General features: G+C 41.8%; 1 protein-coding gene across 2 annotated transcripts in view; it reads left to right on the top strand.

The window, feature by feature from the left end:
* The window catches only part of gse1b (Gse1 coiled-coil protein b), a 193512-nt gene that overhangs the window by 134484 nt on the left and 39061 nt on the right, over positions 1-19967 (top strand). The window contains exon 1 of one of the 2 annotated variants that reach the window (XM_042502152.1): positions 9431-9600. The exons of the other annotated variant lie outside the window; for it this stretch is intronic. The gene's annotated coding sequence lies outside the window, so the exon portion shown is untranslated. Of the gene's footprint in view, positions 1-9430; positions 9601-19967 lie in introns of those variants that run through there. 2 annotated transcript variants of the gene reach the window in all.

Genomic DNA, 19967 nt, shown 5'->3' with positions numbered 1-19967 from the left:
TCTGTGCTAACAGGGAGGAGGAGATGGCATGTTCATCCTCAGATGAAGACTAAATCCTTTCATTCTCTCCTCATCTTCCCTCCCTCCTTCCCCTGCTTGCTTAGCAGTGAGATGAGAGCTTCTGCTTTGTAACGTCTGCTTCTTCATGTTTGTGTGTTTCGAGGATCCGGACTAGTCCATAGCTTATCCTTCCGAGTGTGTGTGTTCTGCGAGGATAGAAGCGCCTTAGCCTCCCTTATCGTCTTACAGTAGGGCGCTTGCTATTGCTGTTGAACCCCCAGGGAGAAAAAAAGTGATGGAGGGAGAGAGAGGAAATCATACCTATACCTAGTGTGTAAAGTGTCGTGATCTTTACTTTCAGTTGCAGTGGTTCAGGGAAACCACACCTGTTTTTTTTTTTTTTATAAAGTGCTGTCATAGCTGGCTTTGTATGCAATGGGCCATGGTGATGTGACAGTGTGTCATTATAAAGAATAGGCAAATCACATCACTTTTGCTTTTTTGTAGACTTTTCAATCAGCCAAGTTCATTCACAGGCAGGAGAAAGAGGTGGCAGGTTTGAAGGATGGCTACATTCAAAGGGAGCTAGATGCTGCACCATAGGCTTAAAGAAACTTCTCACACAGTTTTTTTTTGTAACATCACCACATGAAACTACAGAGAAAAGGCTGTGAAAGAAAGCAACCCTCAAATCACTTGAGCAACATATTGAGTGAATGATCCTTGACACTCTCCTTGCTCTCTCCCTGCCTTTGTGAAAATGACAACCTTTTTCATGACTGCAGATGCATTAACCTTGGAGCTCTGTGTACAGCGCAACACTAACGTCACTACATTTTCAGGATGCTCAAATGAGTGGGCACTGATGGTACTGCATTGCGCTTTCGCTAAACCCAAATGGCATATGTTGCACTCATATGTATGTATAACATGCACACTTGCAGACACTAGTGTGTCTGTGGTGTTAATACCAAGCTACTATGCCGCCCACACAGCCCTTGGATGTGAATGAAATGAGTCATATGTGAGGACGCTATTCACAAACACAGCACACAGAACACATATGTTCGCCTTGAACGCACAAAACACTCCTACAAACATTGTGCACATCATTACAGAGCGACCTCGCGCCCTGTCTTCATGTTAACCCACATGCACCTAAGCATGATGAAGATACAGCATGCACTCGACTCACACATAGAGATCTACCACATCTCCTGTTGCTCTTTAACTAGCACGGTAACGTTGCAGATCTCGGCAGAGTCCTTGATGTGTGCAGAGGAGTGATGATGAGCTTAATGCAGTCTGTCTGTGTCCCGGACGTGACCACCGCATTAATATAGCACTAATACAGCGCTGTGTCTGCTGCATGCTAATCATGCCACACTCTTTCTCGCGCTCTCTTCCTTTCATAAAGTCTTTTGTTGTGAGACTTGCGTGGCAGAGAGGTGAGAGGAGACAGACTTCTAAAGGCTGATTGGATTTAACCTTTTGACTGTCACAGCACCGCCACAACAGTGGATGAAAGTTTGTGATCAGATAGCCAGTTGTGTACCTGAAGAAATCATGTTTACATTCTTGTATTTGTGTTGTTGACAGGGAACAACAATTACTGCATCTGCAGGCTTTGCATAGGATTTGTTTTGTTGGATCACAAAACTCAAATTTGTCTTGTGCAAAAAAGTACACGTGTTGTTCTTCACTACCTACACCAGATTTACGGAGAGAAAAACACACAAGCCGAACTATCATCTCTTGCAGTCACTGTTTACCACATAGCCTCAAATTTTTTAGGAGTTGCACCTCAGCTGCGATGGGAGCCGCTGCAAAGGTCTTGAACACCTTGAATGAAAAGCATAATTTGGCCTTAACACTTGTTGTAAGGCCTTGACATTTGGTCCACCTAAACAAAGCCCTCCCACCCCCTCACTCCACCACACACAACCACATATCAGCCTGGTTGAATAAACAAGACCACTTCAAAGCAGCTCAGTGCCCGTGCCAACAGGCCTGAGAGGAGGAGAGAGAGGGAGGGGCGACTGCGATACTGGAGTGAATGAAGAGGGAGGGGGGGGATGGATGTGTGAGCGTGACTGCTATTAATGGCCTAATAATGTATTTGGCTGTTTTGGCAGTTGTGAAAAGGGTGAAGAGGGGTAGAGGGTAGAGGAAAAGGGGTTGACAGCATGTCACGGCTAGTTAAAAGCAAGCTGGGAGAAGAGAGAAGGGCCTTGTTTGTTGGGCTAAATGCTGTAAATAACATCAGAGAGCGCAGCTAAATGGAAATCAATGCAATTACCCTATTAGCATGAGGTTGAACTCACACTGGCGGCTGCTACGTCTTTCTCTCTCTCCCTTTCTCTCTCTTCATTTCCTGTACATGCATCACTCTACACTTGATGTTGTGGACATGTCTGCTTGACAACCAAGAGAAACAGCACTTTAAAACATATTGGTGTGTACATGTTGGGACCCGTCGAGTGGGCACGCTGGGTTATCCCTTTTAAAACCACGCCAGCTTAATGATTTTGTTTAGATTTTCATAACCTCCGTAATCACCCCTATTTTAATACCTTACAATTGCAGGGGGAGATTACGCTGTTAAGTGGTAAGTCATAATTAGATAAATAATTGGTTTGGCTATCATCATCCCTGTGCCATCTGTTTGAGGTTATGTGTGTGTTGGGGGTGGGTGAGAGGATAGGGGAATGAGTGTGTGTGAGAGGGCGGGGATAATGGAAAAGAACCAGTGCTTTTATGGGTTATGTTTTGATTTAGAAAAAGTGATACACAAGTCACAAAAAAATTGTCCTTGTAGTTTTACATAACTCTTCCACTCGTCTTTGTCACTGGATCCCTCTCATGTACTGTGTAAAACTCCATGCTAAGTTTAACTCCGTAAACATCAGGAACAAGCAATATCACTGCCTACTTTTAAACTCAGTGACACATCGAATTCCTTGTTTACGTTGTTATTTTCAGCTTCGAGCTGCTTCATCTGATTAAATGCTTTGTTTACTGTTAAACTGTTGTCTTGCATTATACGGCACCATAGCACCAGTGGTTGCTGTGTTGTGTATCAGAATATGCTTGCACAAATGTAGGTGCTTGTGAGTGTTTGTATATTTAAAAACAACTTTTTGCTGTGTGCCTCGTGCATCTGGCAGGCTTATTTTTTCCTCCATTCTTTACAGAAACATACAGTCGCATTTGCTGCTGACTGACATGCATCCACATGCCGCCATCTGTACCGGTCCCATCTCGTTCCTTTCCCCACTCTCTTTCTCCACCCCACGCTTCATCTCTATCCTTCCTCCCTTCTCTTTCTCTTTTTCTTTCTCTTTCCCTCTCTTTATTCTTCCCTTTTCTGCTGTGTGCATGACAGCAAAACAGTAATTTCTGTAACCTCCCATTGTGTCTTCCTTCCTCTCTTCATCTTTCATTCTTTCTTTGCAAGAGAGTTGTTCTAGTGGCTCTTTCTGCTGCTGTATTGAGGGGATCGGGCAGTGCAATGAGAGTGAGGAGGGGACAATTTGATGTAATTAGCAGCTGAGATATTCTCCATCAAGATTCAACTCTTAACTAACTGCTGCTGCAGTCAGAGCAGGTTAGAGCAAAGTATAACATTAGAAACTGAGGCTCAGTGAGCGTAGAAGTGTGTATGAGTGCTAATTTGTGCTTGTCTGTGTTTGTGTGTATGCACATTGGCAAAGTGTTTAGAGGGTTAAGGGTGTCTTATGTGCTCAGAGCATTCACACTGACAGCTAACAATTAGCTGCCGCCAGTGCGGCTAATAGAGGAGTGTACATTGTTAATTATGTCACAGCAGAGAGGTGGGAAGGTGGAATATATTTGAATAATGGGAGGAATGATATAACCGGGCTTTTAAATGCCTCGTCCCTTTTGTATGTGTAATGAAGGGTGTCTGTGGATGCATGTGTCCACTCAGACACAGGGGCTTGTCAAACGTTCATAAAGATAAAACAAACACACACACAGTTACCTCACACACACACACACACACAGGGTAACACTGAGAGGCGTGAGAGACGGAGGGTATGTCTAAGTAGTGCGCTCGTGCCTGGTTTTCCAGATCAATGATGTGTGGCTGGGTGATCGATGTGAGGGCTTAGCAGAGTGGAGAGAGCTAATGGGCAGGTCAGTGGCTCAGACACATCCTGGCTCCCCCTGCCTATTACCTCTACGTCTGTTAATAGGCCTCACCACACTCCCCTGTTGCTCACACACACATACACAGACACTTGGATAGTGGGAGGATAGTGAGGAGGGAACACAGCCAAGCATGCTCAATCCACAGACCCATTCCCTTCTCCCTGTTTTAACCCATGTCTCCCCCACACGTTTCCTTTTTTCCCCTCAGCGTTAGTTTCTTGTTGTGTTTTGTGACCTTTGACCTGTTTTTACAGCAAAGCTTTGAAGCTACACCATATGGTGATGCATATGTATGTATGTAAATAAGAGCAGGGGCAGATAAGCAGCATATTTAGAGCCATGTAAAGTAAATATGAAAGAGATTACTGTGCAACCCTCGTTTAATCTCCTCAAAGTCTACTCTAGCACACACAGGCCTGAAGACAGCCCATCCCCTGCTTCTCTAATTGGCTGAAGGATATGTGAGTGTCTTGTGATTGGTTGTGTGTGGCTGTCAGTCAGAAGGTGTCTGCAGGGTTTGGTGTGAGGCTGAGGTCTGGGTTAAAGGGTCAGGCAAGCAAGAAAAACTGCTTGGTCTGTGGTCTGTCACTGATAAGATTGTTTGTTAGTTTTGCATTTTAAGTTTGTGGTGCATGAAAAAAATCTATTTTTACTAATAAATATATATTATGTTTTTATAGAATTGTATTTTTGGTAAAGTTGTTTGAAATGTTACATTTAAGAACCGTATGGAAATTATTGTTTGGTCAGTCTTTTGTTTCAAAATTGATATTTTACAAATGCAGGGGCAGATATCATATTTTTATATTCTGGTATTATATTTTTAGGATTCACCATTTGGTTTAGTTCAAAATGTCCCACTTAATAAAAAACGCTTATACAAATTGTCAAGTTTCACAGAGATAAACTTTGTTGCAGGGACATTGTATTTACTTGCACCAGATTGTACCAGGATGTCTATGAGTTCTAAAATGCCTAAATTAATTTTATAAATATAAATAAATATTGGGCTTTAAATGTAATTAAATAGTCTTAAATATGAATTGAGGTCTTAATTGATAATGAAAATAATCAGTAGCTGTCATTCTTGGCTGTCTCTCTGCTGGTACTGACACCATTATTATTAATATGTGTTGGACAGCTGTGCACAGCTGTGTGGCAACACAGTGATGACAGCAGGTCGGTCAGAGAGGGAAATAACATTGCAGGGCATCACTCTTTCTTGTTATTTCTCCCTTTACTTACGCTGTCTTTTCATCTATTCCTCTCTCTCTGTCTTGCTTAACCTGTCACTTTGTGTAGCCCCTCTTCTGTCTTCTTCTGTGTGGCATCTGATCTGCATGTTAATTACCTCTATCGCCTTAATTTAATATCTGCCAGGGAAGAAAGTGGAACACACACCCCAGAGGTATAGCATATGCCCTCCAGCCTTCACTCAGACCAGCACATTTGTACATACATGCACAGACATACATATAGCCTGTTGTTTTTTTTTCTGCATTTTTGTGCTTTTTTTGGGTTGCTGGTTTGCTGAACTGTTGGGAGGCAAAGAGGATATTCTACATAGTAGGCTCAGAATAAAAGGGGGCCCAGGCAGGATGTCCGCAAGGGGGGCTGAAGTTCTTTCCAACCCATCCTCTCTGAGTGTGTCTCCCTATGGCGAAGGCTAAAAGCGCTGCCACTTGTCGTCGACATAATGGAGGCGAGGCAGGAGGTGGGGGGAGTTTGTGCCGTTTGTCTTTGAGAGAAGCGAGGGAGTTCAAAAAGGAGGTGAAAGAGCCATTCTTTTTAGATGCCGAGGGGGAGGAAAGTGTGCATGCTTTCACAGTGCTGGGCAATTCATCCACGGGGCGCCCCTCTCCGACGTCAATGTGCATACTGGGGTGCACAAGATGTATATCCTGACACACACATATGCATGATAGAGACATCCTTCTCATCTGCTGTACAACCAGCCCGATACACAACTGCATTTTGCGAGGTAGAACTAGAGTGAGTTCACAAGGTGTGTGATTCCATCATAGCTCAAATAATTAGAACCATTTTTATTACCATCTCTACAACACACACGTACAGTATACACACACACTCTCGCTCTCTCTCTCAGCCATGCAACAAGGCTGTGTCTCTAGTGGCTGATAGATTGTAATGAATGTAACAGCAGTCAGATCCTTCAAAAGCCTCTCAAAAGCTTAAGCTCCTTTATTAAATTAAGCTAACGATGCCTAAGGCCAGGTCCGCTGCTGAGAGAGAGAGAGAGAGGGAGAGAGAGAGAGAGAGAGAGAGAGAGAGAGAGAGAGAGAGAGAAAGATGGGGGGCTACAGAGAGGGAGAGGTGGTGCATAGGGAGGTAAAGGCTTCAGAGATAAGGAGGCGGAGAAGGAGGCAATGTTAGGAACGAGGATATGAAATGGCCAGTAGTCAAATCAATGAGGGATGATGGGAATGGGGGGCGTTTAGTATCAAAGAAAGAAGGTGGAGGAGGTAAAGGAGGGCTGGTAAAAGAGGACAGGAGGAGGAAAGGAATACCCTGCAGCCTCACATAGTTGCACAGTCGTGCACCTGCGGCTGAGAAGAAGAATAGTAATTAGGCAAAGACTCATTGTGGGAGATTCACAGTGCAAATGTGTGTTTTTGAAAGTATGTAATGAAAACATACACTGTGGAGTTTTTAAATGGGTTGAGCGCTTTCAGACTCTTCAGGTCATGTGTTAATTACAGTGTGTGATTAAAGCTGCGTGTTTGTTCTTTGCAAAATGGCACAGGGAGTGCAGCATTTGTGAGCAAATGTGTTGATACAAAATCATGTATTTTTTTTAGCATCTTTTTTCTTCTATACTGTACATAATAGTGAGCTTGTCTGTGTGTCTTATATGGGGACACCTTTGATTAAAAACAAATTAGGCAACTAATTTAATTGGTGAGAATAAGAAAAAAAGTTTTTCTAGGTTCCCTGTCCTTCAGATCAATGCTGTCATGCTGAGCGATCTGATGCTTATCAAAGACCAAAAACATATTTATGACTATTTTTGTGATGCTGAAGATCATTTTCTTGTAGTTATTTAATAGCAATGACTAATCACCAGAAATGAATTGAAACTAATAGCTCATTAGTGATCAGTGACAATGAAAAAAAGACCACGAAAAATGGCTAATTGACTAAAAAACATAAATAAAATAAGTCAACGAAGGCGTTTTAATACCAGAATGAGTGATTATTTGACTAATTGAACAGAAGGGGGCTGCCTTAGTGTCTAGAGAGCTGTCCTGGGGGTAGCATGTGTACAGCCAGCAAGCAGATCAAAGGCTGAGGTCTCGGTGTGCCATCGTTAGTCAGGATACCGTGTCCACCTTCTCTCTCTCTTACAGGTCAAGTAGAGGTGAGGGATACACTATAGCTTGGATGAAAGACAAGACACGCAAGCATTATCAGGCACTGCACAAATGCATCTACACACACACACACACACACAGTACTCACTCACATGTACAAAGAAGGGTCATGCTGCCTACAGGGGAACACTGTAGGTTGGGTAGTGTTTCTTTTTTCTGCTCTGCTCTGCCTTCTGTGCAGCCTTGAGAAGAGGTCTATGGCAGGAGACACATCACTCATAATTAGGCTTACATTTGATCCAAAGCATCTCAGCAATTAGCAATTTTCAGCACGACATGGAAAAAGGCCTCATCCCACTTCCTCCACAGCCATCACCTGCCTAATCCTTATACTCATTCTTGGCTTTGGGTGAACACCCAGTCTTTAATGTGTACCAGTGTTGCTTTGATTTTCCAGCCTGTGCAGTTGCTGGTATCTAATCCACAGTAAAACCGTTGATAAACCAGACAGGGGTAGAGGTTGTCGGCTGAGGCTTCCCTGTGCTTTTGGTGGGTGGCTGTCCCCTTGTGGACACTTGATGGAATTACTTTCTCCTTTTTATTAACCTACTGTACACTGTATGGTCATGCTGTATTAGTTACTAGCAAAAACAAAGGGGTCTTATTACTTAATTGCATAAATTTCATGCAGATTAAGGATTATTTCTTGGTTTTCATTATTTCATAGTAGCCTATCACATGCTGTAGGAGACACTAATACTGTATCATTACTGATCTACTATAATTGTTTTGGATGTATTACTGGAGTAATACAATGATGCACAGCAAGTTTAGTGTGAACACACCATTGCGAACAGATCGTTTACAGAGGGAAATCCGTGATGTTAATTTGTGGAGTGATTTTAGTAAGATAACCCCTTTGAAACCTGGATCGACATCACTCTTCTGTTGTGTTTAAACACTGTTTACAAGTATTAACACCTTTAAGCACTGAACAAAAGGGTTTGCTTTCTTTCAAAAACATGGGGGGTGAAGGCAATAAGCAACCTGGCAAGAAATGTCCTGCAATTTAATAGATTTAATCAAGTTGTTTTCAAAAATCTAGGGGAAAATTTCTGAAACTCAATTATATTTACATTGATCATAATTATATATTAAAATAGAATTATTGTCATTTTAAGCACTTTTTCAGTTAATTTTTATACTCTCATGTTGTTTTTTTTCATTTAAAAAAATTTTTTTTTTTACACTTTGGTAATGTCTTGTTAATTTTGGGTCATTTCTTCTTAAATTGCTCACTGCCTTCTTCCTGTGTTTTTCAAAGAAATCAAGCCTATTTGCACAGGTTTCAAAGGGTTAAAAAAACTGTTCGTAGTCTGCATGCACGAAATATGCATAAAAGGCGTAGATTAATCAGATTCATACATTAATATCATACAATAATGAACCTCGATGTTCAGACCATCGCATATGAAATAAGCTTTTGATTGTCAGTGCATGAGAAAGACGTGTTCTGAAACAAACACCAACAATTAGGCAATGTTGTCTGTCAAAACATAAACACACACATAATCGTTTCTTTAGAAATTTGGGTGAATGAAGATTGAGTTTATTTTGTGTCCTTTTATTTGTCATAATGAACTTGAAAATAGAAGTTAGTCACAGATTTGTGGTAATTTTTAATGAACAGGAAGTGACTCTCTCTATCCCGGTTAGGGATGGACGGGACATTCTTTATCGTGTATTTAGGGGACAATGCGGGGTCAGCCCTGTGGACTGGAGGCGTGACGGGGGGAGCAGGTGCTTCTACCCCCCGCCCCCCTCAGGCTTGTCTGTGTGTCTGTCCGGCCCCCGCCGGAGAGGAAGCCCCACCTCCCGGCTCCCAGCAGCCGGCCGCCTCTCTCCCCTCCTCTCCCCGGCGCTCTGCTCCGCTCTGCTCCGTCCCTGTGGCCTCGCTCGGCGTCGGAGCTTCCTGCGTGACAACAAAAGTGCAGACTCTCTGTTCTCGACGGAGGGATGGATCCGCGCTTTCAGCGCTGACGGAGGGACAAATTTAGTCATTTATAAACACTGGATTAGCCCTTACTTGTTTGCGGTGAGTGATTCCGTGTAAATCAGTAGATATGTTGTTTAAACCCGGAGGTTGTTTGTGTAAACGAGCGAGCATACGGCGAGGGTTTTGTTGAGGAAGTCATTACGATATCGAGGAAACGGGTGCTGTTTTTTTTTTCTTGTTTTTTCGTGGGTCGTGGCGGGTGCTTGTGTACGCGGATGTGCGCGCGTGCTTTTGTGTGTGTGTGCGTGCTTGTGTGTGCGTAAAAGAGAGAGAGAAAAAAGAGTCGGTGCAACTGCAAAAGAAAGAAAGAAAGAGCCACTCCGGTGCGTTCAGGTGCCGATTTAAGCTGTTTCTTTATCATTCAGTGCTTATATGCCGCCTTGTTAAGGATTCTCAGACCATCTTGTTTTAAAATGCAGATTAGCCTAAAGGACTGAAAGGAATAGCGGGCGACCCCCACCCCCTCAAATTAACTTCTTGTAACATTGTTACCGGTGCACTGTTGTGATTATTATGTAAAGTACAGCCCAGAGGGATTCTGCGTAAGCCATTTACGCTCACTGTAGGCCCTTTCATGTAAAATTGTATTATTGGCTGTCCTTGGTGGGTAATTCGTGGTCTCCAGTCATGCTGGCTCCTTTAAAATTATTGGAGAGCGTCTGGTCAGGGTTGCAGGGAAGCCTGTCTTTGAAGGGGGCATTTTCTCTGTGTAATTGTGACTGTGACTGCGATAGTGACACATGTTGACCATTTGATGCTCTCGGGTGAAGGATCTGACCCTGTATTTGTGTGTGTGTGTGTGTGTGTGTGTGTGTGTGTCTGTGTGTGCACGCGTGCGCGTGGCAGGTGGACCGTGTTGAATCACTTCCCACGCGCTCCTTCACTTCTCTTGAACTGGAGGCGCGTACAACAGCTGCTTCTGTAGGGAACACACACACACACACACACACACACGCACCACTCATCACGCTCATCACACACCTCTCGGGTTTAAAACACGGTCTACAAACACAGCCGTGAAGCAACAGGCTTTACTGAACACACTGTGCTGCGGGTTGAGTTTATCTGCAGCCAGAAGGAGCCTTGTTGTGTGTTTTAGCTGCTGCTGATAAGGTTAGCCATAACTGCAAGAGCAGTGAATTAGAGCCTCCTGGCTTTTATAGTGAGACTGCACTACTGGTGTCTTTAACAGCTGCCGACTGTTACTGAAAATAGTTCATTGATGGGCATTTGTCTGCCATGTAACATACATGTGTGCTGTCGTTTTGGGCATATTGTGGTATATATAGACCATTTTTATTTTACTGTTACTTACATGGACTACTGTTTTTCTCTCTGAATTCAGAAATGTTTCACAGCAATACCAGGTTCCAAAAAATACACTATGGGGGACATTGAAAAAAATTAAAGAGGGGACACATTTATCTTCATCGGTTGACACTTGAAGACAATGAGAGATGTTAACAAGAACATCTCTCTGCTTAAACTCCTCATGCGTGTCAACGACAAGTGAAACAGAATTCTGTTTCACTTGTCGTTGACACGCATGAGGAGTTAAAGTTTCAGATACTCTTTTCCCAATCACAAAGAAACAAAACATTTCTAATAATTATAACAGACATTGCTTTTTAAATATTTTTTTCCGTTCCAAAAGGAGGAGGCAATGTGGCCAAATGTCTGTTTATAAAGCACCAGGTGTGAAAACAGTTTTGATTTGGATCCATGCATTTGAGCATTTTTCTTATAAACAACGACTTTATAATTAAAGAAAAATACATGGCACTTGTTTCGATCACTGTATGTTTTGATAAAGGTCTTTATCCAGATTAAACTGTAGTGCATGCATGTGCTCTCAGGGGGCTTTAGTGGTATTAGTGATTTATCATCTGTCTGAACTATCACCTTCACCACTGATAGCAGCCAGTGTCACCACTGCACTTTCATACAGGAAAACCCTCTTATGAACACACACTTAACCCAGCATTTGACCCGTGACTGCTGTCACAGGTTAATCTCTAATGGCCGCCTTTTAGCATGATGTCTTAATTCCAAACTTTAACCCGTTTTAACCAACAGTATCAATCTGATGTAAACATTTTTCAAATCTTCAGAAAACATAACTAAGTCTATAGTGCAGAACAGTGAGCATGTCAGGAAGTAGTAGTTTTAACTCATGGCATGGACCTTAAATGAGGGGGGAAAAATCAATACAGGCTAGTATCGCAAAAATTTACATAGCAATATTGTATGAATATATGACAGCAAATATAGCTTTTGTTTGTATATACATTATTAATATTGAAAATCCAAAGTAAACTTTTGGTAGCCTACTGAAATAATAAAAACAGTTGCTTTTTCAGTTCATTAGATACATTATGCTGCAATGGAAATGACTGAAGTGTGTGACTGAAAACTTCTCATCAGATAGCCTTCAAAATAGATGTTGACAAAGTTTTTCCTTAATTTACAGCCTAAAAAGGGGTAATAAATAGCTATATATGTTGTCACAATACTCAGCATACTGCAAAAAAGTCAAAATCGCAATAGAATTGCATAGTATCATGTTAATATTGTATCTGGGCCCCTGGTGATTCTCACCCTTAATGGATGTTAACTAAAACTGGATGGAGGTAATGGAGGCAGTGTTGGACATTGTAAAGTGTCTACTGTCTTTTAATCATTAGACACCACAGTATAATATGGTTGTATGCAACATTATTAATTAGTTAGAGGCAGTAAATTTTATGTTTATTGTGACCTATAACACAACTTCTCTATGCAGTTTAGTTTGTTCCCCCACCTGGCAGACATCCACTTTTCCTGGCACAGAACCACCAATAACAGTGACATTTCCTCCTAATTGCTTTGACACTTGCTTAAATTTTAACTCATTTCGAATTATTGACCCTGGAGACATTAAACACAGCAAAAAACTTTAAATTGTCCAGTGGCAAAAATCTCAGATCTGGATTGCTTTTGATCTGAAATGCAAGGAAGAGCTCTTTATCTATTTACAAAATTAATGAAGATAAAGTATTTGTCAGGTCCCATTTACAGAGAGACAAACTAAGTAAAGGGAACAAACATAACCTCCTTGGCAGAACCTGAGAGTTAGCTAACTTAAGGTGGATTTATCCTCCCTTGTCACAGACTTACACGTGTCTGATGGTTCAGCACATGATAAGAGTGTAAGATTACTTATGCAAATCTCGCTCTGAGGAACAGAATTTCCTGCTTGTGATCATCCATTTAAAAGCAGTTGAACCCTTCTACTGTGATAGCGCCTATACTGGGTTGGCATGTTTTCAGGTGTCGTCGTGCTGTTTGTCATGCTGCGGTAGCCTGCAGTGCTGTGAGTGTCTGGGGGCTAGACGGCAGCTGTGTTGAGCAGAGTGTTGGTGACAGTTTGTCTGTGGCAACAGCACCTGGCTCTGTTTAGAGAGTGATTAGGAGAGTCCCAAGCAGCTCGCCATACTGTTTACACAAGGAGCCTGGAGTTAAAGGTGACCCACTTTGCATTTCCTTATCAACAGCCCCCATTGATAGCTTTGAATTGCACAGACTGTAGAGAGGCCTTTGCATGGGTTTACATAGTTCCCTATTAGAAAGAATGGGATGTGTTTGACTGGGCGAGGCTTGGATTTGACTAGCATTACAACAATGTCCTGAGGTGGTATGAAAATGTGGGTGCACACACCGCTTTCTTTGTGTGTCAGGGCAGGGCTGCTGTGTGGTCTGTCTGTGTTATAGTAGAGAAACCACAGTTGGATGTTTAGGAAATACAGGTTTTCCTCAGCCAACATATCTCTCCAATCTCTTCTACCAGCTCTCTCTCTGCTTTTCTCTTTCTGTCTCACTTGATGTCTCTTCTTCTGTCTTCTCATCAGCTATACCAGGTGGAGTTTGTGGTGGTAGATGCTGTTTGATGCCTGTTCCCTTTTGGATGTAGAGAAAAAATGACTGTGTTTAAGTGTCCCCCGCTGGGTGTAAAAAGGGGTGGTAAAGGTTGGAAATGTTATGACCAGAGAAGACAGATGAACAAACTGGTCATAAAGTATTTATCTGAGGGGAAGATGGACAGAATGTTCAGTGGACACACACCTTTACAGACGGACAGATTCACAGGTTGAGGAAGAAGTTTTAAAGTAGATAGCCGGAGAACCAAAAACTTCCTGTGGCTCATGACTTTTGTTCTTGTGCCTTTCCTGCTTTTTGCTCCATATTTCGCTGATAAAGCTGCTTATCACTTTGCGTGTGTGTGTGTTTACTTTCCGTGTGGGAGAGCAAGCTTAACCTGCTCTGTAAGCCGGGCCTGTGTAGGGACTCATGTCCCCGTGTCCCCCAGCTTTGCCGTTAAACATTAAACAATACTTCATTTTTCACCCTCAGGTATTGTTTATGTGTGTGCGGGGTGGTAGTGGATGCATTCAAAGGTTTTAAGGGCGTGGTGCTCATTTGCCTGTCACACCACATGGTGACACACTCACACACCTAGTGACACACTCCAAACATTTTGGGCTAGACAATTAGTTTGACATGCAAGGAAACTTGTCAGAGATCATGCTAAACTGTGCATTTTTTGAATTTGCATCGGAGTCTTGTGTCCAAATGGCTCCCAACAAGGTCAGTCCATCCCGTGCAATAGCTTGATCCGGGACGTAAGGGGTTAACCATGTCTCTGTGAAGATGTGCGCAGAGCAGTCCCAGATCTCCTGTCGCTGAGTGAACCTCAATCGCAACTCATCCACGTCCCTCTCCTGCGACCAGACATTAGCCAGAAGAAGGCTTGGTAGAGGAACAGCTCTAGGTCCAAGTTGGGTCAGCCTTGCGCTGATGCTGGCTCTCCTCTCTCTCTTCATTTGACACTTTTGGTTTTGTTTCTTCCCTCCGGTATGACTGGCCGCTTGGCATATGCCATTTGTGGGGATCCTCTCGCTGTCTGCTGCATTCAGTCCAAACAACTTTTTGTGATGTTGAGAAGTGCTTCTCTATCATAGAAAAGTAGTGCTTCAGCAAAAGGGCCATGGAGTCGAAAAAACTTTTGTAAAATATAGCAAAAAAGTCGCAAGGATTTGAGGAGCTACAGGCTGCTGCATCTACGTACATGCGCTGCCCTCATCATAGCAAGTCATAGTCAGCCAGTGTGATAAAAATCGCATAGCTATTACAATTAGTTCCAATACACCTGCTGTTGCTGACAAGTTGTTTTGAGAACGTTTAAATTAGACCTCAATTTGTCAATTCAAGTCTGTCTGTATGAGAATTGTCCAGCTCCTAAAAATCCTTAGACTTATCTCATATACTTTGTGTATATCTCACATAGAGATTAGTAGTAAAAACAGTAACAGATGGTAGCTTGTATCTAGATTTACCTGGTAGACTAGTTTGAATGTGTATTTTTTTTGAATGCACTATAGATACATTACTCTCTCTTTCATGTTTACTGTCATATCTTCATCTGTGGGTGTGGATGTGAGTGTGTATGGGTGTGGCACGCAGATGTTAACAGGTGCCCAGTCATCTTGCTTGATTTGCTCCATTTCTCTTCAGCACCAGGATGATTGAGTTTGTTTAGTTTACGATTTGTCTTACTTTATTTAGCCACTTTTCTATGGCTTGATTGTATCTTTGTTTGAGTTTTCCTTTTTAAACCTTAATACCTTTCTGAAATTTCACCAGTTTATACGGTATATGACAGCCTTTGTTTGCCATGCTGCCAAACATTTGCATTTTGCTTTTTGTGCCATTTAAACAAATTAAGCCTGTTGACTTGAAGCAGAGTCACACTGACTTTCTTTATGGTTGCGAATCCCATGCTCAAGACCTGTTCCTTGAACCGCAATGAACAGGTGCTGCTTTTGTATCCAGTGTGATTTCATTTAGACAGCAGCACGCAGCACAGTGCTCTGCAGTAATTACAAGCAACCTTTTCATAATGTTAACTTTGTATTCTCAATCTTCAGCTTGGATTTGATTGTCTGAGGGCAACGGGAAAAAAATGAAAACATTTTCATTCACACACAAAAAAAGACTTGCTACATTCACCAGAGTGAACCACATTCTAGATATCTTTAGATTACGTGTATGTTTGTGTAGCTGATGTTTGCTGCTGTCGTTTTCATACCCCGGGGCCTGATAAGCATTGGCCAAACAAACACAACACAGACAACATGAGAGCAGTAGATAAGCGAATCATACACACACTCAATGCTGACCATACTTGACTATTGCCCTCGCCAAATAGGGTCTTTTTCATTCAGCATTTTGTCTGGTGTGTGTTCCACTGAACGTATCATACAGTGTGTGTCTGTCTGTGTCTATCTGTCTCGTCTTTGTGCTTCCTCCAGTCACACTCTCACAGTATAACCCAGCATTGTGCTAAAGGCTACTCTTCAACAAAGGCCTTTTCTTTTGCTATCACATCATCATGTCTCTTTTCCCCTCTATCTGTGTCTGCTTCTATCTCTCTTCAACATGTCCGTCTGTTTGCCTCTCTCTCTCTCTCTCTCTCTCTCTCTCTCTCTCTCTCTCTCTCTCTGTGTGCAAGATATCTGCTATATCAGCTGACTGTCATATTGTGTGTGTCTGTTTGTTAGCATGCCTCCTTGTGTATGAGAGCAAGGTCAGACATGTGCCTGAAGAAGTGAAGTGGGTTTTTGTGGCCATATATCTTAATCAGCTCATGGACAGAGCTGCATGTCAGTGTTGGTGGAGGCCACGGTTGCTGTGTTGAATGTGCTCTTGCAGAAGCTCTAGTTGCCAGCTAGACTTATTTTATCTGCTTGGTATTTGCATTACTAAAGGGTATCCATCTTGGGGCGCTGTTCTTTTCTCTTTTTTTTTAACATTTCTGTTTAGAGTTCATTTCACCTCATCCGTATGTGATGTTTCGTATCTCAGTTTCACATTAATGATATGTGCTTCCCCTTTGCGCTGCTGCAAAGTCTAAAAAGATAAAATGAATAAAGAATTAAATATTCCTCATCAAAGCTATTGTGTGGCTTTCACATAGCATTACAAATAAGAAAATATTCTGAATACATGGGTTATCAAGATTAGCTCTTATGCTGCTCATTTGGGATGGACACTTATGTAATAGAGATGTTACAGTGCAGTTTTTGCCTTTCTGATACCAATTTTGTTACCTGAAGCCAATACCAAGGACCAATACCACTTCATAAAAAAACAGTATATATTTATTTAATTATATAAATATGAATATGGCTTATACTGCAGACAGACACCAGGGGGCAATCGAGATTGAAAAGTTACACTTTGGGGGAACTGTCATGTTGTCCATCTTTATATACAGTCTATGATATAATACTATTAACCCTTGCAACCAAAAGCTTGCAAACTGTACTTTTTTTTTTTTACTGCTGGGACCTTCCAGTGTTAAATACTGCTAATATTACTGACATCATGCTAACAGCTAAAACTATTTACTGGAAATCAAGTCTTTTTTTTTGCCAATTTTAGTTGCAAGGGGCTGCACAGTGCAACTCACTTTGTAAGTTGTGGATTTATAGCAGCATTTCAGAGAGAACTGCTGTTTTATCCAGGTGTTAAACTACCTTGAAGTTGTTTTTTTTAAATAGATTTTATTGATTTTATAACTTTACAGCACAATGTTCTCCACATACTCAAATACATCTCACATCAAGACAAGCCTACAAATAAGTAAGTAAAATAAATAGTAACAATAACATCAACACAACAACAACAACAATAATAATAATAACAACAGTAACAATAATAATGCGAATTTGACAAGAATTAAAGTAGGAAAAATAAAGGGGAGAAATAAAAGAAACAAAAAGAAAAAACAAACAGACAAAAACACTATCTTTATAGAAAAGGCAGATATGTTAAGAAAAGTGACTAAGTTTTATCAAACAGACCATCATCTCCCTTCACTCATGCCATTAGTCTTTATAAAGGTAAGGCATTGCATGTTTTACGGTGCCACTGCATGACTGAGGGAGGTTTGTCACTAAGATACATCTCCTAGTAAGGAGTAAGAGTCTGTTACATAGTTTAAAACCAGTTTTGCTCAGAGATAGTGTTTTAGATGGTAAGCTCAGTATGAAGAAGCCTGGATCTTTGGTTATTTTCAGTGAAAATGTTTTGCTAAATTCCTGTGCAATGTTGCTTCAGAATTTTGAGATCAAAGGGCATTCCCAAAAATTTTGAAAATATGTACCAACATTTCCATTTAATACAAACTTTGAAGTTTATTAATACATTCAGTGGTATCTTATCAGTGCTTAGACTAGCTTTAGCCTCACTCCCACTGCATAAAACACCTGCTAACTCCCACTAACATCTGGCTTTTTAATGCAGTGGTAATAGGTACAATCGGCATTCACTTCGGGGTCAGGGGACTTTGCAGTAGTGACGGGTATTTACCGCCTCCGGCTCTGATTGGCATTGATGGGAACAGAACACCTGGGTGAATGTGCTAATTTTAGCATCTTGACCAGTAACGCACCACCACTAATTACTGTCCTTCTCCTCCTAAACAGCACTCAAGCATTGATCTCAATTGGTCTCCACCAAGTTTGCAAGAGAGGCTGAATAAGTAAGAGATATATGGTGAGAAGTAGACACCATTAATTTTTCACAGACCTCTGTTCCTGCTGCGTTCTATTGTTAAACAGTTCTCCACCTTGTCTGTAATGTCCCACAGACACACCACAACACCACACACATACTCGTCTGCTGCAGAACTGTGTACAGAGCTCTGCTCTTCTTTCAATGGGAAAGCAGTCTATAGCCTGCTTTTAGCGGGTTTACCGGTGTTTAAAAAAACTGCGTGCAAGCACTAATTTTGGTGGGAAAGAGGTTTTAATCGCCAATACACGATCTAGCATTTTAGGCAGTATTGGAGGCATTTCTGGCACTGGTATCAGTATAGAAACAACCCTTTTAAGTAGGGTTGCCGTTGCTGAGCACACAAGGTGATATCTTCAAATATCACCTTGTATGACCAGAACTCTAAAACCAAAAGGTATTAAGTTTACTCTGATATATGTTAAAGTCAAGCAGGGAATCATCATTTTAAAAAATTGAAACCTGAGAAATTGCTGCATTTTATCACATTTTTTTGCTTTATAATGACTGAAACAAGTAATCATTTATTCAAGTCAATGCTAATTATCTTTCTGTTAGCTTGTTGTTTAAGTTGCCGTGGCCATGCGAAACCTATGGAAATTGTGTATCTTTTATCTTTAAATGGAATCTTGATTCAATGGATATTTCCTGCGTAGACAGAGGGAAGTCATGAGGGTTTCTGCTTTGGAAAGAATGGGTCATTCATTTGTCAGCAGAGCACACATTCATCGTAGGTCTCATTTTGATGGGTTGCACACATTCCACTGGTCTAACAAACAACCAAGAAATACCAGTGCTATAAAATGATTATAAGAAACACAAGAGCCATTAAGAATAATCTGGTTTGACCTTTAGACATATTGTAGAATAGTAAAATTTTTCAAAGAGCTTCTGTTCTACAAATAAAAGTCAAATACTTGACAGAATCAAGGACAGCACGGGTCTCAGATCTGTGGCCAATAGAAACCTTGTTGTTGTGGCTACTCACTGAGGTGTGTGGCCATGGCGACAGCGGGTTATCTCCTGCTCGCCTGGAGGAAAAAGGTTCACTCATCAGTCCATACAACATCCACACATTCACAGATGCACATACAGGAACACACACCAATTATACCAATTACAAGATTACAACAGGCCAACTCTCAGCAACCAGACCCGGGAATGGAAAGTCAAGTTGGTGCTGTGTGTGTGTGTGTGTGTGTGTGTGTGTGTGTGTGTGTGTGTGTGTGTGTGTGTGTGTGTGTGCGTGCGTGCGCGTGCGCGTGCACGCATGCACTGTGGAGCCGCTTGGGAGTCAGGGCCCATGCAGAGCACTTGGAGTGCTAATTAGGCAACCACAACCCAGCAGAGTACATCACAGAGAGAAAGGGAGAATAGAGGGGAGAGAGAGGTTGAACAGAGGATGAAGTGAAGGCTGGATAGAGGGGAGCTGGCAAAAACAGTGCTCATCTCCTGAGGAGACTTGTAGAGGATGAAAGATAAGGAGGGAGAAAGTTGAAAGTTGATGCTAACTGAAATATGTTACAGGCAGTGATGTCCCCAGGCACTGAGAGCTTTATAGTACAGAACAATGTAATTTATCCAGGTCTGTGTGGGCTGTCTGCACTGAACAGCATCACAGGTGCAGAAACCATGAAAAGTACCATGGCACATACTTCTTTTGTATATATTTGCTTCAATTTGTGCTTTGAGTTCATGTGAGATGGGCAACATCTGTCAGATCTCCCTGCCCTGCTGGGAAGAGCCACACTGCCACCTTTTCCTGCCTCTGTAGCAGGTGAGGTTGATTAAAA

Source organism: Plectropomus leopardus, chromosome 1 (genome assembly GCF_008729295.1).
Source record: "Plectropomus leopardus isolate mb chromosome 1, YSFRI_Pleo_2.0, whole genome shotgun sequence".
In the NCBI taxonomy this organism is placed as follows: domain Eukaryota; kingdom Metazoa; phylum Chordata; class Actinopteri; order Perciformes; family Serranidae; genus Plectropomus; species Plectropomus leopardus.
The sequence above is the reverse complement of the archived record's forward strand: the minus strand, read 5'-3'. Positions and strand labels throughout refer to the sequence as shown.